The 20,945-nt window shown below is 33.9% G+C and overlaps 1 long non-coding RNA gene across 1 annotated transcript; it reads left to right on the top strand.

Moving 5' to 3' along the window:
• Window positions 1–9,628: 9,628 nt before the first annotated feature.
• LOC127711516 (uncharacterized) lies at window positions 9,629–19,654 on the top strand. Its single transcript, XR_007986773.1, has 3 exons — window positions 9,629–9,805; window positions 15,957–16,121; window positions 19,288–19,654. It is a non-coding gene; the product is annotated as an uncharacterized LOC127711516 (long non-coding RNA).
• Window positions 19,655–20,945: the final 1,291 nt, after the last annotated feature.

The raw sequence follows: 20,945 nt of genomic DNA, 5'->3' as shown, positions 1-20,945 counted from the left end.
GTACTTTGACATACACCAGATTCATTAACTTTCTGCTTAGACACTGGTGACGTTTAACGAAGTCTGAGTAGGAGCTGAAGGCTCTTGAATACCGAAAAAGTTGGGAAATATATATCCCATATGCAGGTGAAGTTGGTATATTACTACTAAGCTGTGAGAAATTGATAATTTCAAAATTAAAATCGTTTTGTTTGTCATAGATTCTGGTACTGAGATGACCGTGTATGTCAAATTAGAGGTATAAGTATAAAAATGGGGCGGAGGAAGCCCTGTCTGTTGTTATTTAATTTCTAGTTCTGGGGAATATATTAATGGAACCCGATCAGAAAAGTTTGGATTGTTAATGGAAAGATCATCAATATATCTGAATGTGAAATTAAATGACCTGGCTTTTTTTATCTTCTTGTTTTTGGAGATCGAGCAGTATAGATTTTAAGCTAGTATAACTAGAACGTAGAAACATTGAATAATAGCTGTATATATAGGTAGGTAGACAATTAAATCTAAAATACATAGCTATCTCCAGTGTTATCAAAAGTTGACATAGCACACTTTAACTAGAGGCTCTAAAGTGCATGTGTCGCTCACCTTGGTCTATGTGCATATTAAACAAAGGACACAGATGGATTCATGACAAAATTGTGTTTTGGTGCTGGTGATGTGTTTGTAGATCTTACTTTACTGAACATTCTTGCTGCTTATAATTATTTCTATCTATAATGAACTTGGCCCAGTAGTTTATACAGTGGAAAATATTTTGTAAAAATTTACAAAAATTTACAAAATTTATGAAAATTGTAAAAAATTTACTATAAAGGGCAATAACTCCGTAAGGGATCAATTGACTATTTTGGTGATGTTGACCTATTTGTAGGTCTTACTTTGCTGTACATTATTGCTGTTTTCAGTTTATCTCTATTTATAATAATATTCAAGATAATAACCAAAAGCTGTTAAATTTTCTTAAAATTACCAATTCCGGGGCAGCAACCCAACAACAGGTTGCCTGATTGGTCTGAAAATTTCAGGACAGATAGATCTTAACCTAATGAACAATTTTTAACCCGTCAAATTTGCTATAAATGCTTTGGTTTCAGAGATATGAGTCAAAAACTGCATTTTACCCTATGTACTATTTTTAGCCATGTCGGCCATCTTGGTTCGCGGGCGGAGTCATCGGACACATTTTTAAAACAAGATACCCTAATGATGATTGTGGACAAGTTTGGTTAAATTTGTCTTAGTAGTTTCAGAGGAGAAGATTTTTGTAAAAGATTACAAAAATTTACGAAAAATTGTAAAAAATTGACTATAAAGGGCAATAACTCCTTATTTGTAGATCTTACTTTGCTGAACATTATTGCTGTTTACAGTTTATCTCTATCTATAATAATATTCAAGATAATAACCAAAAACAGCGAAATTTCCTTAAAATTACCTATTCAGGGGCAGCAACCCAACAACGGGTTGTCCGATTGATCTGAAAATTTGTAGGGCAGATAGATCTTGACCTGATAAACAATTTTATCTCGTCAGATTTGCTCTACATGCTTTGGTTTCAGAGATATAAGCCAAAATCTACATTTTACCCCTATGTTCTATTTTTAGCCATGGCGGCCACCTTTGTTAGTTGGCCGGGTCAACGGACACATTTTTTAAACTAGATACCCCAATGATGATTGTGGCCAAGTTTGGTTAAATTTGGCCCAGTAGTTTCAGAGGAGAAGATTTTTGTAAAAGTTAACGACGACGACGGACGAAGACGGACGACGGACGACGACGGACGACGGACGAAAAGTGATGAGAAAAGGCAATAGAAGTGTACCGGTTTCAAAAGTTATTATTCGATTGAGAGACAAACTTGACAAATTGACAAACTTAAACCGAAGGAAACACATCAACTTTTTGTAAGACTCACACGACGACTTTTACAATTTACAATAACTGAATCAGAACTGACGACAATTCTTCAAATCCGCATCATTCCGCACAGGTTCATAAACGGTACAGTTCTGAAAAAAAAATCAATTTTGTTACTGTTCCAGAAATTCGTCATCCCTTACTGAACACAATTTTTTAAATCATTTTAAATTTAGGAATATATCTATCTCGTGCTAAGATCTGGTTCATTGTCCGGCTTATCACCACCAGGTCGGAATCTCTGATGGTGGACAGTACTCTCCCCGAGAATTCTACCAGTTCGATAGCCTAACAGCATCAATGCAAGTCGAATAGAATCGAAATATGACTATATTGAACAGTGGTATACTACTGTTGTCTCTATTTATGATATTGTAGATTTTAGTCATATAACCCATGGTGATCTAACACACATTTTTAAGATAGGGGCTGAAAAACGGGGAATGTGTAAAAGAGACAACAATCTGACCAAAGAGCAGAAAAAAGCCAAAGGCTACCTATGGGTCTTCAACGCAGCGACAAGATTCCGCATCCCGAGGTGGTCCTCAGCTGGCCCCTAATTAAAAGTGTATACTAGTTATGTGAAATGGACACCGAGCTTACCAAAATTTAAAACACACACACACACGACTTAGAAAGTCTTGAGGTGCTCGACTAGGAACAGGCGCAAACAGACAGCGGGGTTACACATGTCTTGTAAGATTTCAACCCCCGCCCTAATACCTCGAGTCAAAATTGAATTAAACGAACACAAAGCAATTTGCACAGAAAAATTCTGAGTCAGATGTTAGAATAATTACAAGAAGAACATAGCAAAATGGCAATGACCAACAACAAATAACAAAGTTGCTGTTTTATCATTGAAAACAATTTCAAAAGAAATTTAAAAACAAGTAAAATTCCTTTAAATATAATTTTCAGTTTGGTTGTTTACCAAGAAAGATGTAAGTACAAACGTTTTCAGTTATATAGTTTTTAGTTTAAATCATATGTATGTCTTTTAAAAGTGTTTAAAAAAAATATTTTTTTCCCAGTAAGAATTGTACATTTTTCATATTTTCTATTGAAATTTAATGTCCTTTAAAATCAACTTTTTTGATTTGAAACGGGAAGGCAGCAGAAATATTTTATACATTCTCATTCTATATAAGCAAATCACTAAATTGGTTAGCAAACGAACTGCCCTTTTTATTTTTATCTTAATCTTGAAGTCGCTGGAATATTTTCAAAGTTTGGTCAAATGGTTTGATGTCAATGTATCTGATAGTAATTCGATGTCAGTTTTTCTTTTCGTTTGTGTGATTACAAAATTTAAAAGCGACCATACAGCCAACACCGAGGAAGAATAAAACACACACACACACACGCAGACAGACGCATCAATCAACTATCCACATAATTTTTGTGCCATTTGTAACCACACATGGTTCGTTTTTAAGATTTGCATCCAGCATACCCTTGATTAGAATAGAATGGTTTTATTGTGAACACTTTGAGGATATACACATGACAGAAATTTCTAATCCCCAAGGGTGACTGGGGAATAGAAATATGGTCACTTGGTTTTCTTCCGACCGGCAGTAATACGCTTGCCAAAGTGAGGCTCCGTTTGGCTGAGCTGGATTTATTAATTTTACAGCCACATCCGGTCAGAATGGGGACGGTACATCCGATGCCTCGTGTAAAGAGAGTACCACGCTCTTTGCACGTTAAGAAACCTTGCAACAACTCTTTAAGGGGTCCATAGGTGGCCTATTGCAAGGCAAAATTTCTGACCCTATCCAATATACCCTCATTTTCCAGTGGCAGTCCAAATTTCCCCGACCATCAACCCCGGATGGCCTTTATTATTACAAGACCTACTTATTGTATTTATTGTTAACTTTTTCTCGTCCTGACCATGCATGAAATACTTGCCACTGGACGGTAAGCCACCAACAATCAATCAGAAATTTCTGAAACAATTGTATGCCTGTTCTCGGCAAAATGTCATTCAAAATACATACCACCATGTTCACCCAAAACACATATTGATTTATGTTATGATGGTTCCAGTGCAATCATTTTGTTCAGGACGAGAACCATTGACACATATTACAATAAGAAGTTTCTGCGTCAACCGGGATGAAATGCTGGAAATTTGGACTGCCTATTTAGATTGAGAGGATGTTTAATAGCGATACATATTTTGTCTTCCAAAACAAAAAGACAACCTACAAACCACTCGGATAGTTATTATAATGGTTTTAAACGTGCAAATAGCTTGATGTTTTGTTGATACGAGGTACCAGATATAACGTCCCAATTGTGACTGGAGTAGGCTGCTTATCCCGCAGAGCCGAAAGTCCCATTTTAGCAATGTATTTACTGTAGGACTCGAGGACTCGAGAAATCCAGGGATGACAACATTTCTATACCTCAGTCAACCCTTGAGATGGAAAAAGTAAAAAAAAAACTTATCATCAGAGTACATACTTTACCAATGTCATTAACAAGTATTGACAGTTGTTGAGAGACAACATTTCATTTTGAACAAAGAGAGTGAAGATAATAAAGGAACAGTCTAAACTCATAGTCAAATAACAACAGCCAAACCCATGTCGAAATTAAAACAGTGAAATAACCGAATAGACCAAATACTGTAACAATTCAAAAATAAGATTCAAAATAAGATTGCACGAGCCCCACTCAATATCCCGGATGAAAGAGAATTTTTTTAAAATATTTATCGTTAAATCTGAGACGTCGTTGCATTAAAACATGTACATATCTTATATATTTGTCGTCCAATTAAATAGCCTTTTGTATACCATATTGAATTATCGCTGAAGTTGTCTCTCTTTCATTGTAATTTATTAAAACCATTCAAGAGCCTAAAACACATTGTATATTGTCTATAATATTGGTTGGTTGTTTACTCGTTCGGAATCAATTTTACACTTTGTCACATCGGGGTATTATAAAGCTGAATAAGTATACTCCTATATTGTTACTTATTTCTACATCATGTTTACTCCGGTGGATAGTTTTCTTATATGCCACCATTCCACATCTGTTGTGTGTTCCGAAGAGCTGTGTTACGTGTATAGATAATAAAAACTCTTTAAAGATAGTAAGAATACAAGATTAAAAAGATGTCGTTCAAGCATATTTTTGCTTTATTAATTACTGTGCGGTTTTTTTCTCGAAATACAGCGAGTCGGAAAGGTATTAAACTAATTTCCCATGTATTTATTTTTCTCACAGGGTCACAATTTCACATATTTTCATAAACTGGAAATGGTAATTCAATGTACGTGTTGCTGTTGAATGCATTTTTTTCTTCAACTCTGCAAATGTTGAAGTTTTTTTCAATTCTGCATCGAAGGATGTCTTTAGCCAAAATAAATTAACTCGCATCCAAAAGACAGGATAGAGAATTAAGTTTAACGTTAACTTACGTCGGACAAAAAATGGTCAGCAGAACTGTTCCTGTTCCATCAGAAGAGACATCCATACTCGCACCGTCGTCATTGTTAAAATTTTTGTTGGAGGTTTTAAAAATAACGATCATACCATGGGGAATTCATCTAGATGCCTCCTGTCAAACCTTAAGATATTTCTAAATCTGAAATGAAATTATTGTTTGATACATGGTAATTTTCTAAAAATGAAAAATATCTAAATGTGCAAGTAAATGATAACAGATACTAACAGCGTTTCTAGAAAAGGGATAGGCAAGTCAAATGAAACAAAAACATTGAAAAAAATATAAGAAACTAGAACTATATATTTAAATAATCAAATAAAGAAAATTATCAAACGAGGAGCACTGGATCGTAGACAAGACGAATATATCTGGATATAAGAAGATGTGGTATGAGTGCCAATGAGACAACTCTCCATCCAAGTCACAATTTGTAAAGGTAAACATTATTGGTCAAAGTACGGTCTTCAACACGGAGCCCTGGCTCACATCGAACAGCAAGCTAAATGGGGCCCAAAAAATTACTAGTGTAAAACCTGACACTTATATTTTAAACGGTAAATTAACCAAGTTGGCTACTGAAAAAAAACATTTGCGAATTTACCCCTTCGAAAATCTGTCTAGAAAGCAGAAACTTTCTATTCAGGATAGTGCGACAGGAAGTCCATGTCATGGAATATTGTATCAAATGGTACATAGATATAGGAAGATGTGGTATGAGTGCCAATGAGACAGCTCTCCATCCAAGTCACGATTTGTAAAAGTAAACCATTATAGGTCAAAGTACGGTCTTCAACAAGGAGCCTTAGCACACACCGAACAGTAAGCTATAAAGGGCCCCAAAAATGACTAGTGTAAAACATGACACTTATATTTTATAACGGTAAATTAACCAAGTTGGCTACTGAATAATTCACGAAGTTGTCTTCGATTTGACCCCTTCGAAAATCTGCCTAGAAAGCAGAAATTTTCTATTCAGGATAGTGCAACAGGAAATCCATGTCATGGCATATTGTATCCAATGTTACATTTATGACTTATAGTTAAAAGAAAGTTTTTTTTTTCAAATACTATAGTAGCTAGCGTTTTATCTTTTGAAGATTTCACCTAAGTTGGTTGCCATAGTCCTTTTTTGAATTTATGAAAAGATTGAAAAATATATAGAACTATTGACAATCTTTCATCTGTCAGAGCTATGACAAGAATATTACAAATTGTCTGATTTATTTGTAATATGTCATTTTCAACCTTAAAAACATTTTAAAATTGTGACATTGACTCAATTATATCAATATTCGCTTTAAATACATTCTTGCCAATTTTGCAATAATTAAGATTAGCTATTTATGTTTTTTAAATATCACCTTTGCTGAGGGTCTCTATGGTTTTCATCGTTAGTTAAAAATAAATAATAAATGCAGATAATTTTTTTATAAAAGGGGGATGGTTAGAGCCTTTCATTGATCACATTAGGGAACGACCATTTAACTTGGGGGAGGAGGGTGGCGGGAGTATGTTTTTTTCTAAAAATATATATTCTGATCCCCAATTTGATGAAAAAACATATTCTGGTCAAGCAGATGACAAAAAAATATTCTGAATCAATATTTTCCTCATACATTATAGTGTTATAAATTGAAGAAAAAAATCTGACTCAGACAAAAAACCATAACCCCCCCCCCCCCCCCTTGAAGTTATTAAATGGTTGCTCCCTTATTTTTTCTGGAAAGTACATGGCAAATGGTATCCTTCATCAAGTGCATTGATGTAATGAAAAATTATTTTGGTCCATATTCAACATAGACGCTGTTCGGCATTTTTATTTTATTGACTTACGATTCATAACTATTGGCATACAAAAGTGAGTATTTTATATCAGCAATTAATTTGGCGTCTATCTGGAAATCAGATGACAGCCTAGATTTCTTTTAATTCATACACTCAAAATGTAGACATATTTGACTCATGTTTAACAAACACACCCAGGCTGACGCAGGTAAAACAAGCGCACCCATGCAGGTTGACTTGTGTGTTACATGCACACCAGACTGATGTAGGTGTTACAATCACATCCAGACTGACTCAGGTGTGTTACAAGCACACAAAGGGTGACTCAGGTGTTACAATCCAACCCAGGCTGACTCGAGTGTATCTAACACATCCATGCTGACCCAGGTGTAACAAGCACACCATGGCTAACTCGGGTGTTTCAAGCACATCCATGCTGACCCAGGTGTAACAAGCACACCATGGCTAACTCGGGTGTTTCAAGCACATACATGCTGACACAGGTGTAACAAGCACACCCACGCTGGCTCGGGAGATTCAAGCACATACATGCTGACCCAGGTGTAACAAGCACACCATGGCTAACTCGGGTGTTTCAAACACATCCATGCTGACCCAGGTGTAACAAGCACACCCAGGCTGACTCGGGTGTTTCAAGCACATACATGCTGACACAGGTGTAACAAGCACACCCAGGCTGACTCGGGTGTTTCAAGCACATACATGCTGACACAGGTGTAACAAGCACACCCACGCTGGCTCGGGTGTTTCAAGCACATCCATGCTGACTCATGTGTTGCAAGCACACCAAGGTTGACTCAGGTGATACAAGCAAACACAGGCTTACGCATTTATTTCAAGCACTGCCAGGCTGACTCAGGTGTTAAAAGCACACATAGACTGACTCATCATGTGTTACAATCACACATAGAGTGACTCAGGTGTTACAAACGCATCCAGGTTGACTCAGGTGTTCAAAGCACACTCAGGCTGTCTCAGGTGTCTCAAGCACATCTAGGCTGACTCAGGTGTCACATTCACATCCAGGCTTGCATGTGTACAAGCACTCCAAAGCTGACATATACATGTGTTATAAACACCTCCGTACTGAATCATGTATTTGAAGCACATACAAGCTGACTCATGTGTTTCAAGCACATCCAGGCTCACTAAGGTGTTTCAAGCACATACAGGCTGACCTAGGGGTTACAAAAACACACAGGCTGACTCAGGTGGTAAAAGCGCATATAGGCTGACTCAGGTGTTTAAAGCACATCAAGGCTGACTCAGGTGTACAAGCACACACAGACTGACTCAGGTGTATACGCGCACCCAGGCTGACTCCCTTGTTACAAGCGCATCCAAGTAGACAGATATGGCCTAAATATATGAAGACTAAATATGTATATTCAATATCAGACTCTTGACCTTGAACAAAAACAGTTTTTTGGAATCCTGGCTCAGTGTAAAAAATGTCTACTGTCTTACACCAGACTACCTTCTTATCCTTTGAGGAGCTGATAAATTGTCGTATTTATAGCATTCGACATGTTAAAAATGCTAGGGGCCGTTAACAGCTGACTATGCGGTATGGGCTTTGCTCATTGTTGAAGGCCGTACGGTGACCTTTAGTTGTTAATTTCTGTGTCATTTTGTGGAGAGTTGTCTAATTGGCAATCATACCACATCTTTTTAAAGTCCTAAATGACGGTTACGGCCTTATATGCATGTTATGTGACGAAAGTTGTTAAACATTGATTTTTGAAAATAGAGCAAACTTTTTTTCTTTGTTTATGCAATGAAAACTGAGGAATTATGGATAGAAATAATTAACTCACTGTAAACAACATTCCTTAACTGAATGTGTGTTTTGAACCCCACTATAATTTTACCACCATTTAACAAGATTGTTTATATCCGTTCAATTATCATTATTTCGACTTTAAAATGTAACGTTTCCAGTCATGATTGAGAAATTTGAGATCTTCTTGCAAGAATGGAAATTACATGTACGATTTTAATAACTTACTAAAACACGGATTTAGATATAGTTTTACAAAGGTTAGCAAAATCACTTAATTTAGTACTTATTTAACATTTTAAAATTTTACATTTATTCCTGTAATAAAATGCGTAAAGGAAATGACTAAAATGTTGAGTTGAAAGAGGATATATATAGAAAGAGGATATATAGAACCATTCGTTTCGGTTTAGAATTTTATGCGTTTCCTGATCTGTAGACCTTCTTTAAAATATTTATAGCTTAAAATTATAATGTTTTGTATGAAATATCATCATTTATAACATGTTATATATTGATTGTAGTTAACTCTGGGATTATTCTATAAAAGAAATCTGATGCATTTTTCCAAATAAAATGGATAGTTAACGGCGTTAAATGGGAGATCATAACTGTTATAGATAACAACAAAAATCCAAAAGATTTTACTTGGCATCATAAGTTGTTTTGTTCAGTTTCTGAATTAAAGTTCAATTTATTATTCAACATTTAGAAAACTAAAACAGAAAACTGGAGATGAAATTCAATACTTATAATGAACTGAACAACAAAAGGAAGAAAAATCAAGAAAACAGTGTGCCGTCTTCCAGTAGGTCTCTACTCCTCCCAACGTAAGTTTGTTTTAGTAATTACATATTTTTGTGTATGCCGTAATTGTAAACAAATTTATAATGCAGACTAACTGTGATATAGTCTTTTTTGTAAATAATAGTATTTAAATACATTTCCAGGACATCACAAAGAGTCCTATTTTTATATGTTTGTTGTAGTGATTTATTCGTCTTTGGTCTTTAATCCTACATTTTTTGCTCATTTATTAATTGTTTCTTACAGAAATGCTGTCTGTAGTGTAGATTTATATACGTAAACAATAGGTTTCCTTGGGCAGGTCACAAATGTCTGGATTAACACTCAATCCTAAATAAAGCATAGCCATTTCTGTGGAAACACAAGTTCAAACTTGAATAACACAAAAAAGTATTGCGCTTTCCATGGAAAAAAGATCAACTGACTCCTACAATAATTAAGGAATAATAGACGTATAGAAGTTAATGTCATTTTTGGTGCGACTGCGCCTTATTGGTGCCAATGACTCCGACCGTCAACCGTGGAATTGACGGCAGACACGCTGATTCTACTTATATCTTCGATCAATATTGGTCACTTAAATTGTGATGGCTTTTTCTATAGATTCATGAGATCAAAACCTTAACAGTACAGTAACCATAAAAATATAGTGCATTATATATACATCAGTCTTCACGATAACCTTTTGAATCTACAGGCCCGAAGCTGAAATTTACGAAACTTTTAAGTTAGATTCTATTAGCCTGTAGAAATGATTTTTAAAGGCATTGCAACATTTTTACAAGCCTGGGCTGGTGTGCCTTTGGTTGAGTACGAAGACTGATACATGTATATAGAAATGAAACCCCAAACTTAATGTATATAAAAATGAAACCTCAAACTTAATGTCTTATCGTATGTAGTTGTAAATCTTATTTTTTTCTGTTGGATTTTAGTATAGGTCAACTAAATTTATACGATATATTTTGTTTACAGTTTGATTTAGAAGTAACATCGACAAAGCTAGATAATACTATTAATTATCTAATTACTACCACAATTTATATAAATCAGTATTGTAATTTTCATTGTTATAAATAAATGTTATATGAGTATTTTAAACCAAATCTTGAATTCTATCCTAATTCTATCCTATTTTGGGAAAATTTCAGAAATTCAAATGTGACGTCACCTTTTTTTTTTTGCGTTGATCTCTTTGGCTATCTCGGCTGTGAATTTTTATGTGCTGGTTTATGTTGTTTTATGTATCCGTTTTTATTCTGTAGTTAGTCACCACTTCGGTGTTATCATGTATATCTATTATATAGTAATTATTTTTATAAATTTACTGTTTACAAAAGTATGAATTATTCTAAATACTAAGGATTTTCTTATCCCAGATATATAACCTTAGCCGTATTTGGCACAACTTTTTGGAACTTTTGGTCCTCAATGCTTTTCAACTTTGTACTTGTTTTGGCTTTCGAACTTTTTTGATCTGAGTGTCACTGGTTAGTCTTGTGTGGACGAAACGCGCGTCTTGCGTATTTAATTTTAAACCTGGTACCTTTTGTTAGCTATTATTTGTATGTTTCTCTATCCTATATGTTCTCCTATTTATTTATATTGTAGTCCTGTCATGTAATGTTGTCATTTTAATGTTATATTTAACATTGCCATAAAAGCGGGAGGTTTCTCTAGCCACAAAACCAGGTTCAACCCACCATTTTTTTTCTTAAAATGTCCTGTACCAAGTCAGGAAAATGGACATTTTTATATTATAGTTCGTTTCTGTGTGTGTTACATTTTAATGTTGTGTTTCTGTTGTGTCGTAGTTCTCCTCTTATATTTAATGTGTTTCCCTCAGTTTTAGTTTGTAACCCGGATTTGTCTTTTCTCAATCGATTTATGAATTTCGAACAGCGGTATACTACTGTAGCCTTTATTAAGCATATTAGCTCCCACTTCGTTGCAAATATATGATACCATATTTAGATTAGAAATCAAATAATCAAGGCTGAGCACAAATAAGATGTGTATGGTAAATCTTAATATTATTGTGTCGTCATGAAATTTCCTTCATAATATAAGTGGCAAGTGGAAGAAATATTTAAGGAATGACTGTAATATTTTTTCTGTCTATAAAGAAATAACATCAAAAATGTGGTGCACACTGAATAACCCGCGTAGCGGGTTATTTTAAAGTGTGCACCACATTTTTTATGTTATTTCGAATAGACAGAAAAAATATAACAGTCATTTCTTATAATTTAATTATAAATTCCATTTTAAACCGGAGTAAAGCATGAAAAAAACGTTGATGACGTCACGGTCACATGACAAAATTATGTCTATGAGCTGATAAACAAAACAACGTCAGCCAATCAGAAGACGCGTTACATCCAAAATTAAATTATTCTGTAATATTATTTCCACTGCAACAAATATTACAGTATTTGTTCCTTACGGAATAAAGGGTATAGAATATTTGTTCCAACAGGAAAAGATATTATGACATTGTTTATAACAAAGTTTCTAGAGGAACTTCTGTTAGGCGGAACAGATATACATTGACAGTGTACAGTTTCTTTGTAGCCATGATGAGGGGTAGAGAAATAAGGACGAAGCAAATATCATTTATACAATGAGACAACTGTTGATAGCGTAGAATTAATCCTTCCTTTTAAATCACGGGCTGTCCCTTCTAAAAAAGATATATTGCTCAACATTTTACCGTTTTTTTTATTAATAATTATTCCTCTGTTTATTTGTTTATCTATTTAGGATTATGCCATGGTGACATATCGAGAGAATGCGGAAAACTTGAGTGTTTAATTATTTCCGTGGAATTATTCGTCTTAAGAAAAATTAAAATCAAGTCTAAATGGTCAATATTTATCTTTCTCTTTAAAATAACTTATTTGTCTGTTTGTCTTTTTATTTTTGGCCATGGCGTTGTCAGTTTGTTTTCGATCTATGAGTTTTACTGTCCCTCTGGTATCTTTCGTCCCTCTTTCACAAATGATTTAAATTGATTTGTGTAAGTACAATATACATTCAGTTTGAATTTTGTGTCATTAATTGATACACGACATACCTTTTTCTACATATATATAAATATTAATGTCACAAAGTTTATTTTATGGTAACAATAGAATGACTCCAAGGAACACTAAATCTTATCCTACTTTTTGAATTACCACATATGTGATTGGGTTTCTAATTTAAACTAAAAATTGACGACAACCACTTACTTTTATACAAACAATCAAATTTTTGCAGTGTTTTAATTGAAATTATACGGACATTAACATTAGGCTCAGGCTTCCATATACCAAAGAGCAGTGCTGAACTCAGGTACTCAGGAGAGGTTTAAATGTAATTAATGTTTTTCATTCGACATCTTTCTTTGTAATATTGCGTGTTATTCCACTGACATTGTCTATTGTTTGAGATAAAGTGTTAACCTTTGGATTATTTAAGATGTTTTTGTGTCGTTGTGTGCCTCTCTATTTGAGGTTTACACAGCATATTTGATTTTATTCATATCTTTTTTTATATTTTTTTAAAACTATTTAAAACGAAATATATATACATGTATACCCTATTATCCAGGGGATACTTGTTTACCCTGTGTTCCAGGAGATGCATGTATATCCTATGTTCCAGGGGATACATGTATACCTTATATTCCAGTAGATATGTGTATACCCTATGTTTCAGTATTCAAGTGTATACTCTATATTCCAGTAGGTACATGTTTTCATATAGATTCCAGTAGATACATGTATACCCTATGTTCCAGTAGATACATCTATACCCTGTGTTCCAGTAGATACATGTATACCCTATGTTCCAGGAGATACATATCTATCCTATGTTACAGTAGATACATGTATACCGTATGTTCCAATATATACATGTATATCCTGTGTTCCAGTAGATACATATATACCCTATGTTCCAGTAGATACATGTATACCATGTGTTCCAGTAGTTATATGTATACACTATATTACAGTAGATACATGTATACCCTATGTTCCAGGAGATACATATCTACCCTATGTTACAGTAGATACATGTATACCGTATGTTCCAGTAGATACATGTATACACTATGTTCCAGTAGATAAGTGTATACCCTGTGATTCAGTAGATACATGTAAAGCCTATGTTCCAGTAGATACATGTATCCCCTATATTCTAGTAGATAGGTGTATACTCTATGTTCCAGTAGATACATGTATACCCTATGTTCCAATATATACATGTATATCCTGTGTTCCAGTAGATACATATATACCCTTTGTTCCAGTAGATACATGTATACCATGTGTTCCAGTAGTTATATGTATACCCTATATTACAGTAGATACATGTATACCCTATGTTCCAGTAGATACATGTATACCCATTTTTCCAGTAGATAAGTGTATACCCTGTGTTCACGTAGATACATGTATACCCTATGTTCCAGTAGATACATGTGTATCCTATGTTCCAGTAGATACATGTATACCCTATGTTCCAGTAGATTTATGTATCCCCTTTATTCCAGTAGATAAGTGTACATCCTATGTTCCAGTAGATACATATATACCCTATGTTCAAGTAGATACATGTATAGTCTGTGTTCCAGCAGATCTATGTATACCCTTTGTTCCAGTAGATACATGTATACTTTATGTTCCAGTAGATACATGTATACTTTATGTTCCAGTAGATACATGAGTACCCTATGTTCCAGTAGATATATGTATCCCCTTTATTCCTGTAGATAAGTGTACACCCTATGTTCCAGTAAATACATATATACCCTATGTTCAAGTAGATACATGTATAGTCTGTGTTCCAGCAGATCTATGTATACCCTTTGTTCCAATAGATACATGTATACTTTATGTTCCAGTAGATACATGTATACTTTATGTTCCAGTAGATACATGAGTACCATGTGTTCCAGTAGATATATGTATACCCTATATTACAGACGATACATGTATACCCTATGTTCCAGTAGATATATGTATACCCTGTGTTCCAGTTGATAAGTGTATACCCTATGTTCACGTAGATACATGTATACCCTATGTTCCAGTAGATACATGTATACCCTATATCCCAGTAGATACATGTATACCCTATGTTCCCGTAGATACATGTATATCCTACGTTCCAGTAGATACATGTATACCCTATGTTCCAGCAGATACATGTATATCCTATTTTTCAGTAGATAAATATGTATCACATGTTCCAGTAGATACATTTATAGCATATGTTACAGTAGAAACATGTATACTATATGTTCCAGTAGATGCATGTGTATCTTATGTCCCAGAAGATACATATATAGCCTATCTTGCAGTAGATACATGTTTATGTACCGTTATTATCTTATAAGACAAAGGATGTCCAATGTGCAGACATTCACAAAAATATTGAATCACCTTACACTAGTTTAGAGCATTCTCATAAATATTTAAAACATTGTGCTGAAAGTGAAAAGTTCTTGCGCTGAGGCAATACATAGTCATGATTGCATTAATTTGATTTAAGAATCTTTTTTATCTCTTCTAAAATTTTCTGAATACTCCGATCAATATAGACCAATATACATGTTTGGTTTGCGTGTGAATAACCTAATACCTAATTTGTACTTTATCGAGAAATAGTATACAATACATGGTATTTGCTATCAACAATAAACATTTTTTTACCTGCATCTTTTTCAATATACTATCAGTTTTATATAGAAATATATTTCTAACCAGCATTCCGAATTCATACCCCCCAATTCCTGTTTATATTCCTGCCAAATCATGTAGAAATCTGTTGAACCATCCTTTTTTCTTTGAAACACCTTTACATTCAAATATTGAAAAAATAATGTACTATATTTTGATTTTGTCTTATAAGCTAATAGTGGTACTAGTTTTCGTTTTGGTAAAACATGAAAGTAACATCTTGTATATTTCTCTAGTGTTCTATACACACATGCCGTTCTTATTTTGCACGTTTATAACATTTTTGTAACCGATCTTTCTCCGTTGTGGTTCCCTTGTTTATTTAACTTTATTCTAAATTAATCAATGAGATGACGGTCAGCACTGTTCTTGTGCGTGTGTGTGTGTTATTGGAACGGTAGATAAAATGAAGCACAGTATACTAGTAAATGTTTTGTATTTGCAGGGAATGAAAATTTACATAAGATCCTATCTACAAGGAATTATAAACTACGAGTTGATCTAGAAGACTGGAACGGTGAGATGCGGTATGCTGAATATGATACGTTTGTTGTAGGCAATGAAGCTACTTATTACGTACTCACTATTGCAAATTATAATGGAAATGCTGGTATATATTTTAATCATGTCTTTCATTTAGCTTTTGTTTTGTTCAGATCACATCGTGACGCCGTGTGTTTACTTAGTGATATGTTAGTTTATGTAATACTTATAAACGAAAACAACCTCATTTATTTCGCATCCACAAAACCAAACGTATTCAAAACGTTGATTTACAAACACTTAGGCAAGCAAAAGCGCAGTATTAGTTTTATATGAGTCCAAAATTTGGGAACTATTAAGAGAGAATGATGACAATCGCATGAACAAATTGAAAATGTTCCTTTAGATTAGATAACTGGTTAAGGTGGGAGGTTAAGCTAGCTATATAAACTCGGTTAACCTACCATTTGCTTCGGAAAATGTCAGTACTAAGTCAGGACTATGAATGTTGTTTTCCACTTGCTCCTTTGATCATGTTGATTGATAGCGTTTGATTGTGTCAGTTTTTATGGACTTCACCTTTTTGAATTTTGCCTTGGAGTTCGGCATTTTTGTTATACTTTGTTCGTATAAAAGCCTTAAAATCAAAACAAATTGCATATCAAAGTAAACAAAACAACAAATTTTAAATTTTCACATAATTATTTCATTGATTTCTGCAGTTTGGAGACTCTCAATTGCAGTAAGCGTAATACTTGATCATTTAAACCAACAGCCCATATGTGTTGTCTTTACGATTGTGTCTACAACATCGAACAAGACATGTATATATATAGATTTCATAAACACACCAATAGATTAAATATGCATCTGATTAACATAGTTTAAAGCAAAATTATAAAAGACAGAACTAGCTTTTAAAATCACAGAGCTAGGTTTAGAAATACACCTTTGTTATGAAAAATAAAGAGCTCGGTAAAATGATATTCATCCTTTCCCACATCATAAAAAACTCATGTCTCTTGTACTCAGAATCTGGAATTTATTTTGCGTTTTATTTGAATTCTTTGGATTCTTCAAACTTTCAAATGAAACAGCGCGAGAAGGAAAAAATTCAGATATGCAAAATGCAATTTTAATTGGAAATATATCTGTGAAAAACTCATTAATCGATTATAAATAAAAATCAAGGTAACAAACACAAACTTCAAAGGGGCAAGACCGGGTGCGATAAGTTTTTAAATTGAGATGATTATTTTTATATCTGGCTGTGAATTTTTACTGTATAATTGTTAATTTGTTTATTGGTCTTTTCAAGTGTGATTTCGTTGTAATATAAATCATATCATTTCAAACAATATATAGGAATTGTTTTTACAACTCCCAGCAAAATAGTTATAAAAACTTCACACTACACTTGTAAATATTAAGAATAATTCAACCCAGTTAAATTTTTTGCTGCTTGATAGACTGATTGATAAAACTTTAATTATTATATTGTTATTCATATTGTTATTCATAATAATATAACATTTAGGTTACTTATCATTGATTACATTGGCAAACTTGGTCTAAAACATTAAATGAGTTTCAAGTGAAAATCACATGAACAAAATTTGCTGAGTACCTTATTATGTGACCTAGTTGAATTAGATTTATCATTTGAATTTGCGTATTCTGTATACGGCCTTTTTTATCATAAATGTTTCATCAAAATATCAAGCATGTTCAATGTATCGTCTGTAATATATTTTGATTTTAAATTGTTGTGGTTCGCAAAGTAAAATTTAGTGTGACTTAAAGTAAGAGATATATACTGATGAATCGAATTTTGCAGCAAAGAATTGTCAATTGAATGAGAAGATAAAGGTTGTCTTTAAATCAAACGTGAGGAAAGAACTGGAAAAGTTAACTAGTTTGATATCGTTGCAGAATTGAAATGATTGTTTTTGAAAATTATGGAGCTTCTAAATTTGTCAAATTCTCTGATCTTACACGTGCGACAAGCTTGTCGATGGTTTAATCAGATTAGTTCTCAGGTCATCAATCGAATTCAAAAAGTGTTTCTTACTGTTTGCATAATCCGCCTTTGTGTCTATTTCTATCTAAAAAGCCATTTCAGTTATTGTCATTATTTGGCGTCCGTTGCCGTTGTCGACGTCGCCCGTGAACTTTCCTACTAGGATCTTCTCCTCGGCTATTGTTTACTAAAGAAAGCAAGATCGATGTGTGAATTATTTCCTCGAAACGCTCTGATATGTTAGTGACCGCATGAAATGAATGTTGATCGATCCTTCTGTTTACGAACACTTAATGGTGTTTTTGTCACAAAGTATTGTGCTTTATGATGACAGTTAACTTGAATCTTATGCGGATTTAAGATTCCTTAAATGAAACATAAAATATATTATCAAACATTTACAAAAAACACTGCAATAATCAACCCAAATCACCAACAATTTCTATATTTAAAGATCGTGTTCACAGTCACATCATTATCAGGGCCTCGATGGCCGAGTGGTTTAAGTAGTCGAACTACTGATCACTAGCCTGTTATGAGTTCGAATCCGACACATGGCAGGTGCGCGTTCGACTCTGATCTTAATTGACTAGGATTATCAGTTTTCTTTCCGAAGGTCGGTGGTTCTTTCTGGGCACTCCGGCTTCCTCAACCAATAAAAAATGACCTCAACGAAATATCGCAAGAGTGATGAAAGTTGGGTAAAAACAATCAATTAATCAATCAATCAATACATAATTCTTTTTATCTTACTTTTTTAGTCATACGCTCCTCATGTATTTAAGTAGTAATACATGTTATGCTTTCAATTGTTTATTTGATTGTTGGTGTCTTACGCCTCTTTCAACAATCTTGGATACATAACGGTGGCCAATTTGTATTAGTGGATGCCAGAATGTTCCAGAGAACCACCGACCTTCGACAAAAAAAACCCTAGTAATTCTAATCAATTTCGATCGGAGTAGACCGCCACTACCACTAGCGGGTTCGAACTCACAACCTTAGTGTTAACAGGCTAGTAATCGATGAAGATGAACTATTTAGACTGGTTTGCCAACAAGGCCCTCAAATGTTTTTGTTAAAGCGTTCCTGGTGAAGCAAAATTTAGAAAAGAGCACATTATCTGTAAAGTGATATTTTATTTTATTGTCCTTCTTTATTACAGGAGACAGCCTTACTGCACAAGATTTACCAGTTCCTGGTGAAGTAAATTTAGAAAAGAACACATTATCTCTAAAGTGATATTTTATTTTACTGTACTTCTTTATTACAGGAGACATCCTTACTGCACAAGATTTATCATTCCCACCAAATGGATATGGGTTCTCAATATGGGATAGGGACAATGATGGATCATCCTTTATAAATTGTGGAGAGAAAGAATATGCTGGCTGGTGGCTCAATTGGTGTACTGAGGGCAGCCTAAATGGGCAGTATTACAATGGTGGAATGATTGAGAGAGACGGGATTTACTGGGAAGCTTGGAAACTCTCAAAATATTCTCTAAGGAATGTATCGATGAAAATTAAACAAATTTAAACATTTTCATATGCGACTGATGGAGAAAATTGAATACGAATTGTGCATATAAATTAAATGATACACGAAAGAGTAAGTTCTTTTGAGAAGAAAAGGTAGATTCTTTCACATTATTGACATATTCAATGTTTAATAGTTATTGTTTTGTTTTTATTTTGTTTTTGCTACAGAATGTAAATTTATTTTGTTCATCTGCATTGTTTGTGCATTGGTATCTTTAAGAATATACAAAGCAGCAAACTGTTAATCACTCTGAAAAAACGCTATTAATTAATTTCACAGATACTTTCAAACATCTTTCAGCTACACACGTGACTGAACTTACAAAAATAATTATACATCCCTTCACGCTGTTCCTGAATTATGAAAATAACATGAATCTGCAACGTGGTAAGTTCATCGACAGGATGTAAGTATTCGATGGGCATCAATTGAGCCCCTTTTATAGCAAACGTGTTCCAGTATTCTTATAAATCACAGTTTATGGCCAAACTGAGTAAAGATTTGTATAAATTCCTTTTAATTGATAAGTTTGATAACACTTACCGTTACCTTAATTTTTGCTTTAGATAATCAAGATATTTACTTATTTTATAAAAGGATAAAATAAACCTCATCATGCTTACCAGGATAGACATTTTGTACGCCAAACGCGCGTTTCGTCTACAAAAGACTCATTAGTGACGCTAAAAAAAAGTTAAAAAGGCCAAATAAAGTACGAAGTTGAAGAGCATTGAGGACCCAAAACTCCTAAAAGTTTTGCCAAATACAGCTAAGGTAATCTATTCCTGAGGTAGAAAAGCCTTAGCCTTTTGAAAATTCTAAGGTTTTTAAACAGTTAATATATAATTATGACCATATTAATGATAATTCATGTCAACACAGAAGTCCTGACTACTGGGCTGGTGACACCCTCTGGGAGAAAAACTCCACCAGCAGTGGCATAGACCCAATGATTGTAAATAAACTTATCATAGATACCTAAATAACCTAAATAAATCTAACATTAACAGCAATAATTTTTTTTCTAGATTTTTTAATTTCAGTTACTGACTGGATTTATCAATCAATCATTTACGACAAAAGAGACGATTTTTCGTTCCCTATTGGTAATTTCCCTTTTTGAAAAGTGATATTTCTTCACCCCCTTCTTACGGTGTGTATATTTCCTAACTCGTTCACTCTGCCCTTGTCTGTAGTCTTTGAGATTTAAATGAATGCAATCGATGTATAACTGGTAAAGTATTCTGCCAGGGATTTCGTTACCATGAATTACTAAATAATTTCATAGATGTAATATGTTGTTATGACGTTTGACGAAGCTGTAGAATTCTTATCAAAAACAGTTAGTACATCCTTATTTTACCGTAACGTTTATAAATCACGTAAACT

Source organism: Mytilus californianus, unplaced genomic scaffold (assembly GCF_021869535.1).
Source record: "Mytilus californianus isolate M0D057914Y unplaced genomic scaffold, xbMytCali1.0.p SCAF_8, whole genome shotgun sequence".
Classification (NCBI taxonomy): Eukaryota; Metazoa; Mollusca; class Bivalvia; order Mytilida; family Mytilidae; genus Mytilus; species Mytilus californianus.
This window is presented reverse-complemented; position numbering and strand designations above follow the sequence as displayed.